This window comes from Ovis aries, chromosome 1 (genome assembly GCF_016772045.2).
Source record: "Ovis aries strain OAR_USU_Benz2616 breed Rambouillet chromosome 1, ARS-UI_Ramb_v3.0, whole genome shotgun sequence".
Classification (NCBI taxonomy): Eukaryota; Metazoa; Chordata; class Mammalia; order Artiodactyla; family Bovidae; genus Ovis; species Ovis aries.
In genome coordinates, this window is record NC_056054.1 from 185455292 (window position 1) to 185481143 (window position 25852).

Consider the following 25852-nt stretch of genomic DNA (forward strand, 5'->3'; position numbering starts at 1 on the left):
CTACCACCAACTGGAAGAATTCAGGAAAGGTACATATGTCCTACCAGCCTCCCAGAATCCTTCTCACTGGAATCCATCTTGGCTAAGCAATACGCTCACCACCAGGAAGGACTCTGAGTCAGAATGATTGGCTGAAGACAATCTGGAAACTAATCCTATCACCATAAAACCTGAGACTCTGAGCCACATGGCAGAGCAGTCCTCCTGGGTTCCCTTACCCTTCTGCTCTCCACCAAGTGCCCCTTTCTAATAATCTCTTGCTTTGTCAGTCCTTGTGTCTCCTCTGACAATTCATTTCCAAGTGTTAGACAAAAGCCCTCTTTCGGGCCCTGGAATGGGTCCCCTTTCCTGCAACAATTCCATATATATATTTAATATTCAATTATTTCATTATTGTCAAAATATAATTTATCTCTACTATGACATCTACCATCACTGTGTAAGTTTTAAAAATTGAAATTTAAGAGGTTCTACTCATTTGAGTATTAATTAATTTAGTAATAAATCAAAAGTAGGTTTTAATGATGTTGATTATGAGGACTACGCCATTTCTTCTATGAGACTCTTGCCCACAGTAGTAGATGCAATGGGCATCTGAATTAAACCCATTCCCATCCATTTTATTTCACGGATTCCTAAGATGTAGATGTTTATTCTTACCATCTCCTGCTTGACCATGTATAATTTTCCTTGATTCATGGATCAGACATTCCAGGTTCCTATGCAATACTGTTCTTTGCAGCATCAGATTTTACTTTCATCACCATCAAAGGTTTTGCGTTCATTGTCAGCAAATCTGGAAGACACAGCAGTGGCCACAGGACTGGAAAAAGTCAATCTTCATCCCAATCCCCAAATAATGTGCTAACCATCCAACAGCTGCACTCATCTTCCATGCTAGTAAGGTCATGCTTAAAATCTTGCATACTAGGCTTCAGCATTATGTGAACCAAGAACTTCCAAGCTGGGTTTAGAAAAGGAAGAGGAACTAGAGATCAAACTGCCAACATTTGCTGGGTTATAGAGGAAAGCAAGGGAATTTCAGAAAAACATCTACCTCTGCTTCATTGACTACAATAAAGCTTCTTTCTGTCTGGATCATGATAAACTGTGGAAAGCTCTTAGAGAGATGGGAATACCAGACCATCTGACCTGTCTCCTGAGAAACCTGTATGCAGGTCAAGAAGCAACAGTTAGAACCCTGTATGGAACAACTGATTGGTTCAAGATGGAGAAAGGAGTACTACAGGGCTGTCAGCTGTCACCTGTTTGTTTAATCTATACACTGAGCACATCATGAGAAATGCCAGGTTGGATGAGTTACAAGCTGGAATCAAGAGAGGCAGGAGAAACATCAACGGCCTCAGATATGCAGATGATACCACTCTAATGGCAGAAAGCGAAGAGGAACTAAAGAGCCTCTTGATGAGCATGAAGGAAGAGAGTGAAGGAGATGGCTTAAGACTAATTATTAAAAAAAAAAACTAAGATTGTAGCATCTGGTCCCATTACTGCATGGCAATTAGGAGGGGAAAAGGTGGAAGTAGTGACAGATTTCCTCTTCTTGGTCTCCAAAATCACTGCGGATGGTGACTGCAGCCATGAAATCAGAAGACGATTTCTTCTTGGCAGGAAGGCAATGACAAACCTAGACAATGTGTTGAAAAGCAGAGACATTACCCTGCCAACAAAGATCCATATAGTCAAGGCGATAGTTTTCACAGTGATCATATGTGGTAGTGAGAGCTGGAGCTAAAGAAGGCAGAACACCAAAGCATTGATGCCTTCAAACTGTGGTGTTGAAGAAGACTCCTGAAAGTCCCTTGGACAGGAAGATCAAACCAGTCAATCTTAAGGGAGATCAACCCTGACTGTTCACTGAAAGGACTTATGCTGAAGCGGAAACTCCAGTGTTTTGTTCATCTGATGCAAAAAGATGACTCACTGGAAAAGTCCCTGATGCTGGGAAAAATTGAGGGCAGAAGGAGAAGAGGGAGTCAGAGGATGAGATGGCTGGATGGCATCACAGATGCAATGAACATGAACTTGGGAAAACTCTGGGAGATGATTAAGGACAGGGAGGCCTGGTGCACTGCATTCCATGGGGTTGCAAGAGTCGGACATGGCTGGGCAACTGAACAACTCATTTGAGCATTAATTCATTTAATAATAAATTAGAAGCATGAGTTTCATTTAATGATATCATGAACTGCAAAGAAAAGTCTTTCAAGATGGTTATGAGCTGATTTTTTTTTCTCCTTTTCATTCAAAACAGAGCTCATTGTCAGGAAAGACTATCTTTAAAAGAATTGCTGAACCAAACAGAGCACCCACCAAATGAACGTGGTACAGGTCAGGGGCTCCACCCTCAGGGGGATTACCATCAGGGACAGGTATCATATTCTGCAGTATAGTTCACAAATGAGTTCCAAGACTCTGAGAAGATAGATACTGGGGCTCCAACTGATACTGTGAGCAGGACCTGTGGGGCTCACGGGCACAAAAGCCTTTCTGTGTCCTCCACTTACTGATTACAGGAAACAGGCTTCATTCAGCCTCCATGACCTTCCCTGAGTTCCAAGGGCAGCTTCAAACAGATGCTAAGTAGGGAAGAGAGGGATTATAGAGACAGCGGAGAACAGTCAAGAAATAGTAGTGCAATCTCAGGACAAGATTCTGGTTCCCCCTCAAGAGATATACATAACAATATCTTTCAGCTGTTTTGCAGATACAGAAACTTCACCAGATGGGAGAAGTTAATGGCATGCTGCCCACAAATACATAGACCTCAGAAGACATAGAAGCTTGATGGTGCTGACTCCCATTACCTACCACCAACCAATCAGAAGAACAGCCGCAAACTGATCACACCCTCTTTGAACCATTGTAATAAAACTCTTCACTACCCCCTCTGCATAAGGACACACTGCATTTGAGGGGCCCACTGTGGCCCCCTTTGCCTGGCAGAGCAATAAAGCTGTTCTTTTCTACTTCACCCAAAATCTGTCTGCAAGATTTAAATTGGTGTCGGGGTACAGAGGCCAGACTCAGCTTCACAAGTATGATTGATGATGGTGCCTTGGAGCAATTATAGGGTCTGAAACAGCTGAAGCTCAAGTTTAGTGACTCCCCTAAGTCATTTCTAGGAAGGGAATATTCTTGGCACTGCTTCCACTTATGAAAAATGGAACCATGTTCAAAGAGAAGGTTCCTATTCTTAGTCTTCTTGGGGCCTCCTCTACTGTCTCCACCCAAGGACAAAAAGGGAGAGGGTTCCCCCAAGACCGCCCCATGAGGACAAGAGCTGCACCTCCATAAGCCCTGCCTGGCTGCCCCCTTTTCCAGGGGCCTCCTTGAGCACACCCCAGAGGAATCCCAAGAGATTTTGAGAAGGATACCTGTCTGGCTGATTAATATCTATTTCCCTCAGGCTCAACCTGAATTTATACCATTGGTGAAAATTTTTACTGAGGATTATAGCCTCCTGAAAGACAGCTTCTCAAATAGCACTGGGAAGCTACTCTGAAGAGGTAAAGGATGAGCCAGGATATAATGGAGTTCGAGGTTGGAAAACAAACACATGGTCAAGCATCAAAAGATTACTGTGAATCACAAAGAACAGACATCTTAAGTGAATGATGTTAGTGCTTTTCTATACAGGAAGATGCAAGAGTCTGGACACTGAAATTACTCCTTAGATATGCATCTTAAGTATCAAGGGCCAGTGTCCGAAGCACAGGATGCTCCCTATTTTTCTCCTCCCTGAACTCCCCTCAGGAGCACTGCTGCAGTCCTTGTAGACCTGGGAGGGGCGCCCAACATTCCCTGTCCACACATGACTCCTTTAGTTGACTCTCTCTGTTCTGTTTTTAAATACAAATACTCCACCTTACATTGGTCACCCTATATCTGGAAGAGGATGACTTAACCTGCTGCTCTTGAAAGCACCACTGACTGCTATGAAAAGTGTAAAATACTGCCAAGGATTCACAGTGAAAGACATTGTAAACTGGAAGAGGAAAGGTGAGACTTATCTGATTCAGAAAGAAATGGACTATGTGAGCCATAAATAAGGTGAAACGACTATGCTTTATGATCTCTTCTTTGCCTTCCTACAAATAGGAAACTACAGAGGCCAAGAAGATTACTGAGGTGGTGCAGTGGTAAAGAATCTGCCCACCAGTGCATGGACTCAAGAGATGCAGGTTTAACCCAGGGTTGGGGAGAACCCCTGGAGAAGGAAACGGCAACCCCCTCCAGTATTCTTGCCTGGAGAATCCCACGGACAGGGGGTCATGTGTCCATGGGGTCACAAAGAGTCGGGCACAACCGACCAAGCATAAGCACAATTCCTCAGAGGGAGGTAAAACATGAAGTGGATTCACACTAAGGAAACTCCCTATGCTTATTAGATCTGCTTTTCCCTTGCCAGTGGCTTAAGGGTTTCACTCTTCTTCAGATCAGCTCAGTTCAGTTCAGTCTCTCAGTCGTGTCCGACTCTTTGCAACCCCATGAACCGCAACATGCCAGGCCTCCCTGTCCATCAACAACTCCCGGAGTTCACCCAAACTCATGTCGATTGAATCGGTGTTCTGGCTGCTGCAAAAGAACGGAGGCCGAGAACTCACATTTCTCCTACTTCTCAGCTGTGCTTGAGGCTGCTATCTGGGAGCATCAGTGTGGTCTTCTTAATAACTAGAGTGCACTCTCTGGTTGTTTCTTAGTTTAGAGCTGAGTTAAAATTGCCGTTACAGACTCCAGAAGCCAGGCGGTCCTGACACCTTTCTTCTGCCTTTTGCTCACACAAGAGATCCAGAGGAAAAGGAATCCAGAAGATCCTGCAGAAACCTGAGAGCAGTTTCTCTACCTCATGGTTTTATGACCACTGAGTGGTTCTCAGTTTCTGCTCCTCCTGTAAATAATCCACTGTTTTTATAAGAGAGATAAGGCCAGGACCGTGTGAGCCAGGAAGAAATGAGAGAGGAAAGCTATGTTTTTCACCTGTGACTCAAGCTTCTGGCAAGCTGCCTTACCTAAGCTGTGTGCATGCCAAGTCGCTTCAGTCGTGTCCAACTCTGTGACTCCATGGATTGTCGCCCACCAGGCTCCTCTGTCCATGGGATTTTCCAGGCATGAATCTTGGAGTGGGTTGCCATGCCTTCCTCCAGGGGATCTTCCCAACCCAGGGATTGAACCCATTTCTCCCATGTTCCTGCACTGCAGGCAGATTCTTTGCTGTTGAGCCACCAGGGAAGCCTCTAACTAAGCTGGGATCTGCCTTTGTTTTTTTTTTTCCCTGACTCTGGAAATGCTTGTCTTTACAAAAAGGCCTAGTTTTTTCTTCTAAGACTTTGGGTATTTTTAGAGAAGCTTTAGTTTCACAGCAAAATTCAGAGGAAGGTACAGAGATTTCCCATATACTCTCTGCTCTCAACATTCACAGGGTCCCCATTATCAACACCCCTCACCAAAATGGGACATTTGTTACAATCAATGAACATACATTGACATATCATAATTACCCAAAATCCAGAGTTTACTGTAGAGCTCACTCTTGGTGTTGTACATTCTTTGGGTTTGGACAAATGTATAATGACATGTATCTAACATTACAGTATCTTATAAGAATATTTTCACTACCCTTAAAGATCTTCTGTGCTCCCAGAAAGACCTACTTAGAATCTTGCAAATTAAGTTTCCTGGGATGAGCTCTTAACCATCTTCAGCTTTCCAACCCCTAAGGCTGTGTTCAGGATCTTTAGATTATAGCTTCTCAGGGCACCAGAGGCACCACCACCCCCAGCCAGCACTCCCCAGGGCACACCAGAGAGGCTGCATCCCCTGGGACCCAAATACAGTATTTCACTAGGTCCTTCCTACCCAAGTCCACCTCCCAACCATGTAATTCCACATTTCCCAGTCTTAACAGAATCCCCTGTGGACAATCAGAAACTTGACTGAAAGAAAAGAGCCCCCTGCTCGGGGGTGCAGGTCACCACCCCTGCTGCAGACCTCTCACAGCGGGCTGTACGAGCTGCTCTATTTTCTGCACTTGGCTGGGAAGAGCAAAGCAAGCAAGCACTTGAGAAATGCTCACCCCTGACTCACTGGAAAAGACTCTGATGCTGGGAGGGATTGGGGGCAGGAGAAGAAGGGGATGACCGAGGATGAGATAGCTGGATGGCATCACGGACTCCATGGACGTGAGTCTGAGTGAACTCCGGGAGATGGTGATGGACAGGGAGGCCTGGCGTGCTGAGATTCATGTGGTCACAAAGAGCTGGACACGACTGAGCGACTGAACTGAATTGAGGAAACCCTGGACTCAAATCCTCCTTATCCCTTGGGAGGGGCAAAATGAGTGGAAGAGAAGAAACCAACTTAACTAAAGACCAAACAAAAACTGTACTTAGATATTCTTGCTTTTCTCATCAGGAGGACTGGATTAAGACATGAGTTCAAAATAAAAACAGTTTAAATCAGGAAATAGTGTGAGGAAGCCCCAGTCTTCACACAGCTCTCTCCCCCACCTGTCTAACCAGCAGGTCTTCTCCCCTTTCTCTCCGCTTCCCCCGTTCCTTTCTCTTCGTGGCCAGCACCCTGCTTACTGTTGTCTGAAGCATGTACCTAGCTCACTCCGCACATCTCCATAAAGCATCCTTAAAAACAGAGCAAGTGAAAAACATATCCTGTGACACTCAGCACTTCGGGCTCTCGTCTCCTCTTTTCCCTTGAGAGCTAGAACAGCCATCAGCAGCTGGTGCTGGGAACCTGAGGCTCAGGCTGAGGAGTAAGGGGCTGCTGGGAGGGCCTGGAGGAAGGAAGAACCCTGAGAACTTCTCCCAGTGGTCCATGCAGGCTGAGGAGTAAGGGGCTGCTGGGAGGGTGTGGTGGAAGGAAGAACCCTGAGGACTTGTCCCAGTGGTCCATGCTGCCTGCTCCTGGTCAGCTGGCTGTCCTTAGGCCAGAGCCACAGGTTACACTCCTGTGAGCTGTGCTCAGACCCCTCATTTCACAGTCTTTCCCTCTCCCTGTATGCTTGCCGCTCTCTTACACAAACATGCAGTATCAAGTCAAGTAACACTGTCAGGCAAAGTAGCTTCAGACAAAGGAAGAAGTGTTTGAGACCTAAGTTCAAATTAACTTTACCTCAGGGTCTAAAATGCAAAGCCCTTCAGACACATGAAATTTGCTCAGAACTGATTAGACAAAGCAGAAGCTAGCAACATTCCTCCCCTTCTCCTGTTTTACAGTGAAGACATCTGAGGAAAAGTAGGGGGCACATAATGAGAGTAAATACGGTAATCTGGTCATTTGCAAGTTCAAGCGCTGGACTTGGGACTTAGGAGTGCCAGATGGAGGCCATTACAGCCTACCTCTGGCCTGGACTGAAATGTGGGTGAGAGACAAGATTGGCTCAGATCCTGGGAAATAATAACCTATGACTATAGTACAGGGAAGAGGAAGCACTGTCCTGACTGCAGCAGGAGCTGTAGCCGTAGCCTCTTACCCGAGTGAAGTGTTCACTCCTGAGGAAAGCTAATGTTCCAGTCTTTAACAAGGCAGCTACTTCAGGGATATTGATGTTCTGATTGCTCCTTTATTCCTGATTGTTCAAAGTGGACCTCAAAGGGGAAGAAAGTAGACCTCAAAGGAGAAGTCGGAGCAAAGAAGTCACTACCTAACAGGTATGGTTTTTCCTCTCTCTTTTGCTGATGGCGAATCACCCCCAGTTCCATGTGAAAGAAGCGTGGGAACACAAGTGTATCTCAAGTTTGAGGTCAGCAGTCACAATGGGGTGTGTATGTATTGGCCTTGCTGTTCTCCACATTTCCAGAATGAAAAAAAGCCACAAAGGCAATCACTTAATATTGTCTCATTAATGATGCTTCCTTATCCCTCACTTGCCGCCTAGAGAAATAATCACAGTGGAAGCCTCAACCGCACATGCACCACCATAAGTCATACATACAATCAGCTCTGTTGTACAGTTGGAGTCTCCTGATCCAGAAAATACCAGTGTCGGGGACTGCAAGCGCTGGAGCTACAGGAGCCGGGAGCGCCCCAGCCCTGGTTCCTCGCAACCTGCTGAGTTAGAGCTGGCAGACCTTGGAATCAAGGCTGAGACAAAGCAGCTTGACCGTCACAGGGCCTCACACCCTCAGAGTGGGGTCCCTCCAAGGCCAGCCGCACCCTGTGTAGCCCTGGGGCAGAGCTGGCTTTGGACCGGTGAGTTTGCTGTCTCTCATGCCAGGAGAGGCACCTTGCCCCACAGAATGGAGCCTCTCCTCCATCAAGCCCTCTTAACCCCACCTCACAGCTCAGCGTGGCTGAGCCTATGGCCAGAGACTCTGCTTTAAGGCAACTCCACATCTGGGGAGGTTCAGGAGTCACCTCTGAGGCCACCAAAGCTTGACTCTGTTGGCAAGCACTGTCCTCCCCATTGCCATCCCATGGATAGTTGTGCAACTCTGAGGCTGGGAAGGGTGCTGGTCACCACCAAGATGGTCATGGTCAAGGGATTATCTCCACTGCGATGGGTGTTTGGTCTCTAATGGCAGCCCACCAGGCTCCCCCGTCCCTGGGATTCTCCAGGCAAGAACACTGGAGTGGGTTGCCATTTCCTTCTCCAATGCAGGAAAGTGAAGTCGCTCAGTCAGGCTGACTCTTAGCAACCCCATGGACTGCAGCCTACCAGGCTCCCCCGTCCATGGGATTTTCCAGGCAAGAGTACTGGAGTGGGTTGCCATTGCCTTCTCCAATTAGTTGGTTAATAAGAAAGATTATTTTTCTATAAATATTCAAATGCATTTTAAAATATTTAAACGCATTTAAATATTTATTTAAAATAGTTTTAGTTATGTAATAAACTTAGTCTAAACAAGGAATTGGCAGACTACGGCTCACAGGTGAAATGTGAGCCATGTTTTCATAAAGTTTGATGAGAACGCAGCCGTGCCCATTCATTATGTGGCATTAGCTATAGCTGATTTTGCCTTATAACAGTGGAACTGAGTAGTTACAAAAGAGCTGATGTAGCCACCAAAGCCTGAAGTATTAACTGCCTGGCCTTTTACAGAAAAAGTCTGCCAATTCCTAGTCTCAAAGTATTAACTTGTCTCTCAGTTATTATGGAATAAACCTAATAGACAACCACAAAACTGACTAAACCATGGTTAGTAATAGCTTGTAAAAATTACAAATGCAAGAAGTGATACACACTTCTTGTGAAGTGAAAAAGTCTTACAGATGAAGCGAAATTCTCTGTTAGCCATCCTGCTAGTGCAGCTCCCCTGTTCCTCCAAAAGTAACTGATCAGTTTGGTGTGCTTACTGCTGGATGGTCTCCTTTGCATTCACATACACATATATGTCCTAACATACTACATGCATCGTCTTATTATTCTCCTTGATATTCCACTCAAATTTTCCCTTCCCATATTCCATATGGAGACTTTCTGTATTTACGGAAATTTTAACTGCTACACACTATTGCAGAGCACAATTCTTTCATTTAGCCATTTCCTTTTTGATAAATATTTTAGCTGTTTCCAAGTTTTTACTCTTACCAACAACACTACAGTGACTTTTCCTGTTTACGTCTTCTCATGCCCACCTTCAAGTGTTTCCCTTTAGGAGCTACTGAGAAGCTGGATCACTCCATCATAGAATACATGCGTTTTAATTTTTAAGACTGTCAGATGGCCTGCCACAGTGCCTGTACCATTTTATATTCCCTCCAGCTGAGAACAACAGTTACTATTCCTCCACACCCTGATGCTTGCTACTTATTAAACATTTGATTACTTTCCCAATTGGATGTATCAGAATAGTAGCCCATTTAAGAAAATATTCAAATTTCCCTGATTACTAATATATTAGTTTGCCAGACTGGAAGTACCACAGACTAGATGGCTTACACTAAAGAAATTTATTTTCTCACACAAAGGGCAGAAAGTGCAAGATTAAGGTGTCGGCAGGTTTGGTTTCTCCTGAGCCTTCTTTCCTTGGCTCACTGATGGCGCCTTCCTCTGTGAGTCCATCCCGGTGTCTCTCTGTGTCCACATTCCTCTTCTTACAGGGAGACTCATCACATTGTGTTAGGGCTCAGCCTAACAACCAGACTTGAGCTTAATCCACTGTCTAAAGAGTCTGTCTCCAAATACAGTCTGAGGTCCTCGGAGACACAATCCATAACAACCAGTGAGGCTGGGCATTTAAAAAAAAAAATAATTCATCACCATCCTATTTCCCTCTTAATTGTCTGTTCTTTAACTCATTTTATACCGCTCTGTCTTTTCCCACTCATTTGTAGGAGTCTGATATTTCTTCCTGATGACAACCCTTTGATTTACATACAGTACTCTAAAACTGTCACTTGTGTTTTTAACTTTGCATCATGTTTTTAGTCAGCAGAAGTATTTACTAATTTTGCTATTATTATTTTGATGTAGGTCTTTTTATTGATTTTCTCCTTTATGGACTATGCTCTTTACTTCTCATATGAGAAAGCCTTTTCAACAGCTAAGATTATATCAATATTTTGCCACACTTTTATCATTTAAAAAATAGGCTTTCCATCTACCTGGAACTTATTTCTATTAATTATTTCAATTGCATTTATTGAAAAGTCTGTCCTTATTCATTTGAAATGTAAACCTCTATCACATACTAAGTTCTCTGTTTTGCATGTCTATCCTTGGATTCTATATTATTTTGTATTTATTTCCCATTCTTGAGCCAGTTTCCATTATAGCTTTATTGTTTCTAATTTATTTTTTTCCACTAAAATCTGTTTTGTTTAGATTTTCCATGATATTTCATCTTGTTACCTCACTGAATTCTCTTAACTGTTGTAAAAGTTGATCTGCTGATTCCTTTGGAATTTCTTGGTAGACTTCTTAAACATATGTAACAAGCATTTTGCTCTTTCTAATCTTTACACAGTGTTTTTTCCCTCCTGGTCTTGCTGCCTTCATGGCCTTCTGGCACAGTGCTAAATTGGAGCCATGCCAGAGGACAGCCACAGGGCTGATGCACCCAGTTGTATATGTTGTACACTGCACAATTCTAGGAATACCGTTTGCACTTAGATGTCTTAATTGTTTTTGTCACGTTCCTGATTTTAATTCATTGTTATTTCACACTGTGAACTCATATTTCTTGGAGACGTCTCTGCAGGATTCTTTGGGGCTGGGGTTGTGCCCTGGTCACAACCTGGGAATAACCCAAGAGTGTGTGTGGGACTCCTTCTTGCACACTGGGGCCTTTTGATCTGAAGAGGGTTGGGAAGAATTGTCTGCCACCTGATACCCGCTCATCTACCTGCCATACCTCCGGGAGCGTCTGTGAAACATCAAAATAACAAACTGAATACCCAACTGATAGTTAAGATGAGGAGACACAGCTAAACCTTTCATGTAATATATGAAACAATTCTCCTAGGTCTCTATGGATTCCAAACAAAGAGCCAAACTATAAAACTACTGGAATAAGAGCACTTCACATGCATGTTTAAGAGACAGGCAGCTAAATCAGAGGTCAATGTGCCTTGTTAAATATTGGAAGAGCGTAGAGGCGTACTTTTGACTTGGGCTGATCCAAGTCGAGGAATGAACCTTCTGACCTCTTTGATGACTGTGTCCCAGGAAGCACAAAGGCCAAATTTCATTTATGGCCAAAGATAGCAGCCAGCCTCTCATAAGCAAATTCATACAAGGTGATTTTTGCTGTTTCCTCTGGGTGTCTGTCCCTTGCCAGGGCCAAGGAGTGGGAGTCTTGTTCAGAGTATTTGATTTATTTGAATAAAAATTATAAATATATGATCTCATTTTATCTGCATGAGTTTTGTGACAAAAATTTAACTTACATATTGTATCTATTTGCACTATAGAAATAATCAGAAAACAGAGGAAAGAAAAGGCCTATCACTTACTACCTTTGTGACCTTGGACACACTTCGAAGCCCCAATTTCCTCATTTGTTAAAAACATAATGCAACCTGCCCTGCCCAACTGGGGATAAGCCCTGCTCTGCCCACCTCAGTATCTCCACATGAGATGATTTTGAAATCATTTGGTAAACAAAAAAACCTGTGTAATGTGAGTTGGTAAGTTTACCAAACATCTCCCTTCATTGAACAAAACAAAGGTTTTTAAGCTTCACTGTTGATTTCTTAAAAATTCAGTTCTTATGTAATTTCCTTTAACCTGCTTTTTTTCCCTCTTTACCCTCTGGGCACACACACACACGTGTGTGTGCATGCACAGATATATACATGTTATAAAATATACATGCTACATATGCAGAAATAAGAAGTATTTACACAAAATATAAAAAAACAATCCTGCTGTTTCTGAGACTTTCTATACCTAAGGACACGATTTTTCTACCATTTTCCCTTTCATTTAGACTCTCTATGGCTTCAGCTCCAAAATGCTCACTCTTTCTTCCCCTTAATCTCAGTAACCAGATTTCAAAGCTTTTCAACTCGACTCATTTCAAGATTAACTGTATATGTAACTCCTCCCCACACCCTTTTCCTGGGAAGGGTCTGTCTTACCCCAAAATGGATGTTGACTTTAAACAACAATTTATGACGCCAGTCATTTTGTGTGTATTTGCCCATCTCCTCTATTTTCCAGAACGCCAAAGATGTTTTTATTATCTTACCCTCTACCCACTACTCCATCATGTTCTCCATCACATCCTTTTTGTGTCCTGCTGATTTTCTGTCTGGCTGGTTGACTCCGTAGGTCTTTGCTGCTCAGTGTGGATGCAAACCAGCAGACCCAGGAAGTGGTCAGAAAGGCAGGAAGGGCTCAAGCCCACCCTGATCCGGGGATTGGAATTTGCATTTTAACAAGCTCCTCAGGTGATCTGTATTCTTGGAAAGCTGGAGAACCCGCATCCTAGATGAGAAGCAGGTGCAGGGTTAGCTTAAGCAGTGGAGCTTCTGAAGCAGCCCTGGAGAGAAGGGGCACAACTTTCATGCCTCACGGAGGCTAAAATGTGGTTTAAAAACTAAGGCCATCCAGGGTCAAATGCAGCTTAACTCACCTGGGTACCTTTTGATCCCTCCCTGTAGAGCTTTTAGCCACTGTTGGTACTTTTCCTTTTTGCTGCTTCCCCGCCTCATGGCTCTGGCCTCCTCACAGCCCTTCCTGGCTGTCCACCTTCTCTGTGTGCCTGGGATCTGTGGCACCCACACTGGCCCAGTATCTTGGCTTTTCTCTCTTCTTTGAAATAGAGTATAATCACTTTTAAAAACACATGTTTATTTGGCTGTGTCAGGTCTTATTTGCAGCCTGTGGGCTCTGTAGTTGCAGGAAGCAAACTGTTAGTTGCAGCATGTGGGATCTAGTTCCCCGAACAGGGATCAAACCAGGGCCCCTGCATTGGGAGAGCGAAGTCTTAGCCACTGACCAGAGGAGATACTTGGCTTCTCTTTCCACATTCTCTAAATATTTGATCAACAGCTGCTTGGTGACATGTGATTTTTTAAAACTGTGTACAATATACTGAGTATTCACCTACTACCTTAACATTCAAGTCTGTGGTTTGGTAATGTTAGGTGTATGCATATTACGCAATCATTCTCCAGAATGTTTTCATCCTATAAGACTGAAAGTCTATACTCACGAAACAACAACTTGCCTTTCCCTTCTTCCCACAAGCCCCTGGCAACCACCATCCTACTTATTTTAACTTTATTGAAAAAACAATTGCACTATAATTGTGTGAGTTTAAAGTGTACAACGTGACGATTTGATATACGTTTACACTGTAGAGCAATTATCAAGGTCAAGATAATTAACACATCTGACCCCTCACAAAGTGAACAAAGTTAACTCCTGTGTGTGTGGTAAGAATGCTTAAGACATGCTCTCAGTGACTTTCAAATAATAGTGTTACTAACTGCAGTCACCACGCTGTACACTGCCACCATTCCACTTCCTGTTTCTGTGAGTTTGATTACCCTAGGTACGTCATGTAAGTCAAATCATACAGTATTTGTCCTTTTGACTGGCTTATTTCACTTAGCATAATGTTCTTAAGTTTCATTCATGTTGTAATATATGTCAGAATTACCTTCCTTTTCAAGACTGAAAATATTTCATTATGTATATATCATATTTTATTTATCCATTTATCTGTTGATGGATATTTTGGTTGCTTCTTCCTGCTGACTGTTGTGAATAATGCTGTTGTGAACAAGGGTGTGCAAATATCTCAAGACCCTGCTTTCAATCCAGAAGTAGAATTGCTCAGTCTTTGGCAATCCTATTTTTTTTTCTGAGGAATCTCCTTACTGTTTTCCATGGTGCCTGCACCATTCTGTATTCCCACTAGCAATACACAAGAGTTCTAACTTCTCCACATCCTTGCCATCACTTGTTATTCTGTTTTTGTGAGAGCAGCCCTCCTGTCTGTAAGATAGGATGTAAGATGAGTTCTCATTGTGATTCTGAGTTGCCTTTCCCTAGTGATTAGTAATATGAGCATCTTTTCACATGTCTGTGGACGTGCTCTTCACAGTCAAAATATGTCATTTATTCTGCACAGTTTTCCACCCAGATGACTTCTTGAAAAGTAAAATGTTTAGATAATAAAGTAGTCCACTCATTCCATGCCAACAGCCCTCCAGCACACACGACCCGACTCCGTTTCTGACCCCGTATGCCTCCAGGTGGTCGGGTGAGTGGCCCTGTGTATAGGCACAGGAGTGCTCCTGGACAGAGAGTAGTCGGCACTGTTAAGGAGGCTTTAAAAAAAAATTTTTTTTTTTTTTTTGTGGTAGGAGTCACATAATATAAAACACACGATTTGAACCATACTTAACTGTGCAGTTCAGGGGCACTAAGTACATTCACATTCTTGTGCTCTCTCGCTGTTACCCACCTCTTGACTTTTCACCTTCCTAAACTGAAACTCTCTCCTCATTAAACATTAACTCCCCATTCCCACTCCCCGCCTCCCAGCCCCTGGCATCTACCAGTGTCCTTTCTGATGCTATGAATTTGACTATTCTAGGTACTTTGTGTACGTAGAATCAATATTTATCTGCACCTAATGTCTGTTGGAATTCATCTTTAAGGTTAACTTAATATATGTTTTAAATCTGCACCTCAGGGTGAGGACTACCTTGGTAGGGAAGAAAACAATTTAGGCTTGCCTCATTACTGATCTGTTCCAACAACATGATAGTATTCTTGGAATCTGGTGGCCCCCTAGGCAACAGCCCAGACATCAGGCCCTTTAACTTGGCCTCGTCTGTGTTTCTGACATTCAGATTCACCAGGAAAGGATCTGAACAGGTCAATAGATCCCATGCCACTGGAGGGAGCAATTACCCCATGCCCCACAGGCCCAGGAAGCTGATGGACCACTGGCAGGCACTTGGACCTGGTCCAACCAGCAGCCCCTGTGAGGGCAGTGTGGGTGGGACAGGCCTACCTAGCCTCATGCTCCGCCAGCAGGCTCAGACTGGCTAGTTTATGAGTCTCTTTCACAAGGACAGAGACGGGAGGCTTTGAACATGCGAACGTAACACCGTTTAACCCCTCATATAACTGTGTCACAAACAGTGGCACTTTATCTGACACATCCTGTCTTTTTCCAACATGAGGAGAGGGGAAAGTAGCACTTTTTTCTAACAAAAGCTTTCTCTGATCTCATGCATTTCAAAATCTCAGATCTCACTGTAACTCCCACTTGCTGCCAATCCATTCTTCTCCAGTGGAAGCCCACTCCTCCCGCCTCAGAACTGCTAGAAGGAAGTGTGCATGCCAAGTCACTTTAGTCACGTCCAACTCTTTACGACCCCATGGACTGTAGCCCACCAGGCTCCTCTCTCCAAGGGATCCTCCAGGCAAGAATACTGGAACGGGTTGGCATGCCCTCCTCCAGGGAATCTTCCTGACTCAGGGATTGAACCTGCGTCTCTTTTGCCTCCTGTATTGGCAGGCAGGTTCTCTATCACTAGCGCCACCTATGAAGCCTGCCAGAAGGGAGTGCCACTCAAGCAAGAAGAAGGGTTAATGTGCAGCAGGGAAGCAGCGGTGTTGACCACAGGCCAGGCAGTCCCTCCCTCTCTGATGCCTGATCCATAGAAGGGGCCTCTCTGAAACGCTTTGTTTTGACACTTTTGTCAATGTGTTCAGACCTGACAACAGCATCAAAATGGAACACAGAGAGACTGGGCAGTCAAGGCTTCATTGGTCTGAGGTGTAAGCTCCCCTGGAGACTGCAGCAGGCTATGCGGCTTAGTTTTATAGGGTGTATATGTGTGTGTGTGTGTGTTTTATACATATATATGTGTAGTTTTACAGGTTTTATATTATATATATATATATATATATATATATAAAAAATACATATAAACATGTAGTTTTATAGGTGCAACAGAACCAGAGCAGAGGTGGATTTTAGATAATGAGGCTTAGGTTTCTGGGCCCTCATTCACATGTACTCTTCCGAATCACATCATATGCTTTTGTAACATTTTCAAAAGTCAGACATGAATCACAGCTGTTTCGGAGATTTCTACTCACCGTCACATTTTCCTTGAAGTTGAGTGGGGATGGAATGGCCCTGGGCATGTCCGGGGCCAGGCTAAGGGCAATGATCTGGGGACACACGCAGCATGGGCGCGTGGCTGCAGCTCCGGACGCAGAGCAGGGCTGCTAGCCAGCCAGCGTGGCTGCAGTTCCAGGAAGGCCCCCTCCGCCGGCTCGCCCACCGTCCTGACAGGGAAGCACAGGGCCTGCCTGTGGCCACATCACCACGCCCCGTGGCGTCCAGCACAGGCTAGAGGAGGGGACAGAGGTCTGAAATGGGTGAAGGCAGAGTTTAACTGACGGAGAATTCCTCCAAATATAAAACTTCCATGAAAAATATCTTGACAGAGGTTTTCTTAAGTTGACAACAATCCTTGACTTAGTTGTAAAGATGAAACTTTTCTCTATTATCATAATAAAAAGCAAATTTTGATCACCAGTGTTAGAGGAATGATCTTTCTACTCTTTATATTTAAAATGACATTACAAAATCATTGTTCTACAAGGAATATAATTCACTCACTATTGCTGTTATAGTAGTACCAGAAACTGGTGGCTTAAATAATGCAAAATGAACTGTCTTATAGTTCTGGATGTTCTAAGGCCAAAATCAGTGCCACTGAGCTAAAATCAAGGTGTCGCCAGACTGGTCTCTTCAGGCAGGGACCCCCTTGGCTCTTCTAGATGCCACCCACACTCCTGGTCTCTTCTCCCATCTTCAAAGCCGGCAGAACTGACCTCTTGTCCGTCATCACATCTCTTTCTTTGAATAAATCCAAGAAAGTCTTCTGAGGATTCAGGTGATTAGACAGAGCCCACCTGGGTAATTCCCCATCTCAAGGCCTGCACTCTCAATCACAGCCGCAGAGACCCTTGTGCCACGTAAGGAAACATATTCACGTGCTCCAGGGATCAGGACACAGACGTCTTTGGGTCGTTATTCTGTCTCCCACAAGGAGACAATCAAAGATACCATAGAGGAGTGTCAGACAGTTAATCAAAATGTTACGCTGTCTTTCTGGATTTCATGACGTTTGCTACTATCCTTTTTAATATTTGTAATTTATTGTGATTTCTCTTCTCATTCTTTCTCACAAACGCATATTTTCTTGATACCTAACTACACATCTGCAACTCTGCATTCTGTTTTATAAAGAAAACGCCCACAATTGTATAAGCCTCAGACCCCACATAAGCTGACTCACGGCACCTCTACTCACCCACTGACTTAAATGAAAACTTGATGAAGTCTCTCCCACGGCCAGCTGGAGAGAGTCTGCAGCTGGCCAGAGTGGGTGACTTGTGGACTCATGGGCCAGAAGGAAGGCCAGGGAGTGCCAAGTGGGGCTGACCGGTGTCTCAGAGTGACCCTCCTCCCATCTGTGCCCTGGAGAGTCACCTCCTGAAGCAGATGCAGCGTGTGGACACTCCCCAAGACAGGGGTCCCCAGCCTCCAGGATCTAATACCTGATGGAGCGGATACAGTAATAATAGAAACCGAGTGCACAATGAATGTGATGTGCTTGAATCCCTCTGAAACCATCCCTTCCACCTCACCCCCGACTCCTGGTCCTTGGAAAAACTGTCTTCTATGAAAACGAAGCCTGGAAAGGTGGGGAACCGCTGCCCTAAGCGTTGCCCAGAATGACAGATAGGGCCTGGGGGTGAGGAGAGAGTGGGCCAGGCACAGAGGGACTCGGGCCTCTGAACTGCTACCCTGGGAACAGCATAAATCTCCTGCTTGGCAAATGTTAGGATTCTCCTGGGTTCAGAGTTAGCTATTTCTCCCTTGTTATGGCTAAAACTCTGCACTTGGTCTGATTTTCTCTCTGGGGTTCTTTCTGGGGCTCAGCATGAACCAGCAGCCCCCAAGCCTTTCTCGAGCTCCCTTACGAAAAGCATTCGTCACCTGCGGTTTCTCTTCCACTGCCGTTCATCTGCCCTTTTTATCTCCTAACCTGCCTGCACTCCTCCCCTGGAGCAATGCTCACAGCTGGGACCCTCATTCTGGCTTCAGTTTCTTTCACTCCGCTCTCGACTCTTTCCAAACCACAGTTCCCCATTCTCACTTCTTCGGTGATTATTCTTTGTGTCTCTCAAGCACATTCCAACACCCTGACGAGGGGTCCTCTCCCGCTCTAGTGAGAATTCCTCCTTCTTGTTCAGTTCAGTCGCTCAGTCGTGTCCGACTCTTTGTGACCCCGTGAATCACAACACGCCAGACCTCCCTGTCCATCACCAACTCCCGGAGTTCACTCAGACTCACGTCCATCAAGTCCATGATGCCATCCGGCCATCTCATCCTCTGTTGTCCCCTTTTCCTCCTGCCCCCAATCCCTCCCAGCATCACAGTCTTTTCCAACGAGTCAACTCTTTGCATGAGGTAGCCAAAGTACTGGAGTTTCAGAAGAACACCCAGGGCTGATCTCCTTCAGAATGGACTGGTTGGATCTCCTTGCAGTCCAAGGGACTCTCAAGAGTCTTCTCCAGCACCACAGTTCAAAAGCATCAATTCGTTGGCTCTCAGCCTTCTTCACAGTCCAACTCTCACATCCATACATGACCACAGGAAAAACCATAGCCTTGACTAGATGGACCTTAGTCAGCAAAGTAATGTCTCTGCTTTTGAATATGCTATCTAGGTTGGTCATAACTTTTCTTCCAAGAAGTGCGCGTCTTTTAATTTCATGGCTGCAGTCACCATCTGCAGTGATTTGGGAGCCCAAAAAAATAAAGTCTGACACTGTTTCCCCACCTATTTCCCATGAAGTGATGGGACCGGATGCCATGATCTTCATTTTCTGAATGTTGAGCTTGAAGCCAACTTTTTCACTCTCCTCTTTCACTTTCCTCAAGAGGCTTTTTAGTTCCTCTTCACTTTCTGCCATAAGGGTGGTGTCATCTGCATATCTGAGGTTATTGATATTTCTTCCAGCAATCTTGATTCCAGCTTGTGTTTCTTCCAGTCCAGCGTTTCTCATGATGTACTCTGCATAGAAGTTAAATAAGCAGGGTGACGATATACAGCTTTCCCCTCCTTTTCCTATTTGGAACCAATCTGTTGTTCCATGTCCAGTTCTAACTGTTGCTTCCTGACATGCATACAGATTTCTCAAGAGACAGGTCAGGTGGTCTGGTATTCCCATCTCTCTCAGAATTTTCCACAGGTTATTGTGATCCACACAGTCAAAGGCTTTGGCATAGTCAATAAAGCACTACATCTCTGCTCAACTTCAAAACCCTGGACCTCCTACTGGGCATCTTTCTTGCTCATCAAGATGTCCAAGGCCCACATCAATACCTTATTTCTGGACTGCTGGCCCAGATATAGCCACAGCACCGCTCATATCGTCTCCATGTGACTCCAAATGTCACTAGCTGATGGCTTCCCACCTTCCTACTCGGCCCCAGGCAAAGTCTTCCCAGCAGCTTCTGGTCCTTCCCTTTCACGTGTTCCTTTTGCGGCTGAGCAGCATTCACATCATGTTTTTTTCTCATGTTTTCTAATCTGGAGTCATGATCAGCCACCTATCCTGTATCACTGGCCATCTCAGATCGTTTTAACATTGGAGCTGGGGGGCGCTGCATCTCACAGCTTAACCCCAAGGATCCTGAAATCCCAGGTCCTGAAGCAGAGTCTCAATCAGCTAATTTCAGAACCTGAAACTTCCGGGTGCTCTCACAGCACCAGGCTCCCGTTGTGAGCCTCCTGTAACCCATCGTCCTTCTCTGTCGGTCCCGGTTCGCCCCGGATTCTGTCTAGCTCCCATCCTGAAGCCTGCTTCTGCTGTCCTCTCCTTGCTCCCCTGTCACCTGCGAGCCCTGTGCTGCTCCCCTCGCTCCCCACTCCAGGGATCCTGGCTCCTTCTACAGCAGAAACAAGTCACATGTTCTTTAGAATGTGCCCCCTTAGCCCCTGGTCTCTGGACACACCACTCTCCTACCTTTCTCCCCAAGTTCAAATCTGTCTCCCTGAATAGCCTGCCCTCCACTCCGGGGGTCCCTCTGGGCTGGCTTCTGAGTGGCATGTGTCTCCACAGACCCTTCTTCACTTCTTTCCCTGCTGGATCAGCCTATGGATAGACAGGTGAGCTGGTAACACCCCCAGAACAGCACGCTCTGCTCTTCCTTTTCATTCTTGCCAAAGGCCATGTAGGCCTTTTCCATTTTATTTATGAGGCTCCCGAGAACCAGAGAAGTGAGTTGAGTAGAGAAAGTGAGTCAAAGGTCAGTGGCAGGGGCTAGGCCATCTTGACAGCGACAGCGGGACAGTACCTGCCACATCTCACGCCCCAGGGAGCAAAATCCAAAGTCCTCTGACCTTCCAATGTGGGACAGCTGGGTCCTATTTGGTTACGGTTAATCATCCCCATGTGTACACCCATGTATGTCATTCCCTTCTTCCTAATTTAACAGCGACCTGCAGACCGTAGCAGATGAAGTAACTGTATTCTTTACATCAGCCTGGTCAGGCCACGCTCCATGCACAGAGGACTGAGCCTTCAGCAGTCTCAGCAGTTTCCTACGCAGCACGCTGTGGAACCAGCCTGAATGTGCAGACCACCCCAAAGCTCTCCAAAGAGCCCTCGCTGAAGCTGGTTTTTCTAAGGGCTTAATTAAGACCATGACGGGTGAGAAAAAAAGGAAAAGGCTCCAATATATACAATGACAAAAACATTAATACAAAGGCTGAGAACCAATGAGTCCGCATCAACCCTGGAAAAAATGCAGGTGCTTTTAGTGGTATGGCCATCTGCTCACATGAACCTCTGCTTAGAAAGTGAAGGATCTGGAATACAGATGGAGCTTCCCTGCAATTGGTCAAGAGCCAGTGGGCAGACACATGCTCCTCTGACTGTGAGAGGGAAGACCCGCAGCTCTCCAGAGGGTGTGGGACCAGAAGCCTCTGGATGTGGTTGGAGCGGCAGCAGAGTTCCTTGGTTCCTCCTGCTATAATCAGCATTGAGATGGCCAGACCTGAGCATCTCAGGGAATCGCCTTCTGCCCAAGAACAGAGAGCTACCTCAAAGGGATTCCATGACATGGAGGACCTGCCTAGGAACAAGTCTGCGCAGAAAGTGGGTTTAACAAATGGCTCACCCATTCAGAAACACACCTTGTGAAGGATAGAGCAGGATGCTGAATTAAGAACACAGGCTCCGGAGTCAGGCTGACCTGGGTTCAAATTCTGGCTCCACCTCCTTCTAGCTAAGCAATGTCAATTCATCACTCACCCTAAGAGTGGGTGAGGACGTGTGCACCCAGGGCAGCAAGCCCCAGTCATGTATAACTTATTAATTTATTCAATCAGTTATTGATGGCCTTTCCTTGCTGAGAACTTAATTTATCCCTTCTTTAGTATATTCAGCCTTAATACTGCATTTTACAATTAATTATTTTTGCAAAGCCCTCACTAAAGGAATATTTTACTTTCAGGGAATACAAGAATTGTTCATTTCAGTCCTCTGCTAGAGTTCACACTTTCACAGGCAGCGAGGCAGTTGCACTTTCACAGTGCAAACCTCAGAGTAAACACGGCTAGATTGGATGGAAGCTGCACAGGTAACTGGTCTTATTAAATTCATATGAAAGAGAGATGTGGCTGGCACGTACCATCACCTAGTCGCTGTCATTTTCCTGCCCACACAGTGTCATTCTATAAGGAGGACTGATGTGAGAGTGGAATAGGAACAAGTCTGGGGGTGCCAGCTGGCACCCTGTTCACCCCAGTTCAGGCCTACATCTAACAGAGCTCCAAGTGACCTGCTTCCTTAATGTCTTGCCAAGTGACAAACCTCCCCCAAACTTACCAATTAAACCAACCACCATTTCACTTTCTGTCGAACTACTGTGCCTTGATGGGGCTCGGCTGGGAGTTCTTCCACTCTACATGACACTAAGCTGGGCTGGGACATCTGAGACTGCTCACTCACATGTCCAGAGCCTGATGGGGACAGCTGGCAGAAGAGGCAACAGGCCTCCACCATCCGGGCCATCCCAGACGGCCATCCCTCTCCATGTGGACTCAGTGTGTGGCATCAGGGTAGACAAACTTTCTCACATGGTGGTCAAGGCTCTCCAAGGGGCAAAAGCAGAAGCAGCCAGACCTTCCTATGACTCGGGCCCAGGACTGGCACTGTGTCACTTCCACTATTCTTATTGGTTTTAGCAAGTCACAGACCATCCCTGGTTCATCCTGAGAGGGATGATACCAGGGTATGCAAGTGAGAGGTATGCTTTATTGGGGACCATCTTCGGAGAAAACACCTTTTACACCTCTCATATGACACCTGTTGTTACACCTCAATTTGAGAGGATGAACTACAGAATGTACTAGATCTGCTTATTTAACTTGGGCCAAACAAAGCAAGCTACATCAAAAGTACTATGGACTGAGATCCTGGTGTTAACTCTAATGTCACCTCATTAGGAGCTGGGGGATGCATCAGTCAGACGCGGATTAAGTGTATCTCCCTCCTCTGTCCTTTTGGAAACAGTTCTTTCACCCTCTTGATGTGTCTCTACTGAGCTCCTGCTGTGACACATGCATTGCGTGTCACACCCCCTCTTAGGAAGGGCACTCATGCCAGTGGCGGACCGACTGCCACCTGTCTCCTACTCCAAAGCTGCTAGTTTATGTGCAGAATACCTGCCACTGTCTCCGCAGCCCCAAGTTCCGCCATGCCTAATGGCTCCTGAATGAAGCTGAACACCTCCTCCAACAGCCTCAGTTCAGTTCAGTTCATTTCAGTTGCTCAGTCATGTCCGACTCTTTGCGACCCCATGAATCGCAGCATGCCAGGCCTCCCTGTCCATCACCAACTCCTGGAGTTCACTCAGACTCACGTCCATCAAGTCCATGATGCCATCCAGCCACCTCATCCTCTGTCATCCCCTTTTCCTCCTACCCCCAATCCCTCCCAGCATCAAAGTCTTTTCCAACGAGTCAACCCTTCGCATGGGGTGGCCAAAGTACTGGAGTTTCAGCTTTAGCATCATTCCTTCCAAAGAACGCCCAGGGCTGATCTCCTTCAGAATGGACTGGTTGGATCTCCTTGCAGTCCAAGGGACTCTCAAGAGTCTTCTCCAACACCACAGTTCAAAAGCATCAATTTTTCAGTGCTCAGCCTTCTCCATAGTCCAACTCTCACATCCGTACATGACTACTGGAAAACCATAGCCTTGACTAGACGGACCTTAGTCGGCAAAGTAATGTCTCTGCTTTTGAATATACTATCTAGGTTGGTCATAACTTTTCTTCCAAGGAGTAAGCGTCTTTTAATTTCATGGCTGCAGTCACCATCTGCAGTGATTTTGGAGCCCAAAAAATAAAGTCTGACACTGTTTCCACTATTTCCCCACCTATTTCCCATGAAGTGATGGAACCACATGCCATGATCTTCGTTTTCTGAATGTTGAGCTTGAAGCCAACTTTTTCACTCTCCTCTTTCACTTTCCTCAAGAGGCTTTTTAGTTCCTCTTCACTTTCTGCCGTAAGGGTGGTGTCATCTGCATATCTGAGGATATTGATATTTCTCCCGGCAATCTTGATTCCAGCTTGTGTTTCTTCCAGTCCAGCATTTCTCATGATGTACTTTGCATAGAAGTTAAATAAGCAGGGTGACAATATACAGCCTTGACGCACTCCTTTTCCTATTTGGAACCAGTCTGTGGTTCCATGTCCAGTTCTAACTGTTGCTTCCTGACCTGCATACAGATTTCTCGAGAGGCAGGTCAGGTGGTTTGGTATTCCCATCTCTTTCTGAATTTTCCACAGTTTCTTGTGATCCACACAGTCAAAGGCTTTGGCATAGTCAATAAAGCAGAAATAGATGGTTTTTTTGGAACTCTCTTGCTTTTTCCATGATCCAGCGGATGTTGCCAATTTGATCTCTGGTTCCTCTGCCTTTTCTAAAACCAGCTTGAACATCAGGAAGTTCACAGTTCACGTATTGCTGAAGCCCGGCTTGGAGAATTTTGAGCATTACTTTACTAGCGTGTGAGATGAGTGCAATTGTGCGGTAGTTTGAGCATTCTTTGGCTTTGCCTTTCTTTGGGATTGGAATGAAAACTGACCTTACTTATAAAATTTTCCCTTCCTGTAAAGCTCTTTGATTTGGGAACACTTTTTGCATCTGTGGAGCAGTTAGAGTGTTTCACAGCAGACCCTGGAGTTCTGCCAAAAGAGTGACTTTCAGCTCCTGGAGAATCTGAAAAAAGACCAGCATAACAGAGTATCTGGTGTGTGCAAGATATTCAACACATATTTGCTGTTGTGATAATTGTTATGATGAATAAATGAGTTATCTTTTGCAAAGGACCTAGAACACTGAGCTTCAATAATTCTTAGTAATGATTTTAGTATCTTTCTGCCTCATCCCTTTAAAAAAGTATGTATGTTTATGTGTTTACCACGGAGAAGGCAATGGCACCCCACTCCAGTACTTTTGCCTGGAAAATCCCATGGACGGAGGAGCCTGGAAGGCTGCAGTCCATGGGGTCACTGAGGGTCGGACACGACTGAGTGACTTCACTTTCCCTTTTCACTTTCATGCATTGGAGAAGGAAATGGCAGCCCACTCCAGTGTTCTTGCCTGGAGAATCCCAGGGATAGGGGAGCCTGGTGGGCTGCCGTCTATGGGGTCGCACAGAGTCAGACAAGACTGAAGCAACTTAGTAGTAGTAGTATGTGTTTATCGAGGTATAACTGACATAAGTTTACACTAGTTTCAGATGTAGAATGTAATAATTTTGTACTTGTACATATTGTGAAATGATCATCACAGTCAGTGCAGTTAATATCCATCACCATCCGTTATTCTCTAGCACTAATCCTGAACCTTAGGTAGCCCCAGGTATCTGTTGAAACCATTTGTCTCCTTTAAAGAGAATGTTTAATATACAGTAAACTGCCTGAACAACACAGGGGTTAGGGGCACTGATCTGCACAGTCAAAAATCCATTTATAAGGTTTGACTCCCCCACAACTGCATTACTGAGTCTGCTGTTGACCGAAAGACTTACCAATAACAACCACTGATTAACACGTGCTTTGTATGTTATATATATCAGTCTTCCAAAAAAGTATCTCACAATAATGTAGACTAAAGAAAAGAAAATGTTATTAATAAAATCATAAGATAAAATAAATTTATAGCACTGTACTGTATGGATACTGTAAGTTTCCATCATCTGCTTACAAGATGAATTATTGATCAGTAGCTACATCATTATGATATAGATGTTATACATATTACTAACAGTAGATATAAAATGAAAAGATAATGTGAAAAA

The 25852-nt window shown here is 45.0% G+C and overlaps 2 long non-coding RNA genes across 2 annotated transcripts; one reads left to right on the forward strand and one right to left on the reverse strand.

The window, feature by feature from the left end:
- Positions 1–7419: 7419 nt before the first annotated feature.
- On the forward strand, positions 7420–25677 carry LOC132660082 (uncharacterized). Its single transcript, XR_009601301.1, has 3 exons — positions 7420–7688; positions 20975–21189; positions 21995–25677. It is a non-coding gene; the product is annotated as an uncharacterized LOC132660082 (long non-coding RNA).
- On the reverse strand, positions 9912–12833 carry LOC121816503 (uncharacterized). Its single transcript, XR_006056145.2, has 2 exons — positions 12672–12833; positions 9912–10208 (listed from the first exon to the last, which is right to left on the reverse strand). It is a non-coding gene; the product is annotated as an uncharacterized LOC121816503 (long non-coding RNA).
- Positions 25678–25852: the final 175 nt, after the last annotated feature.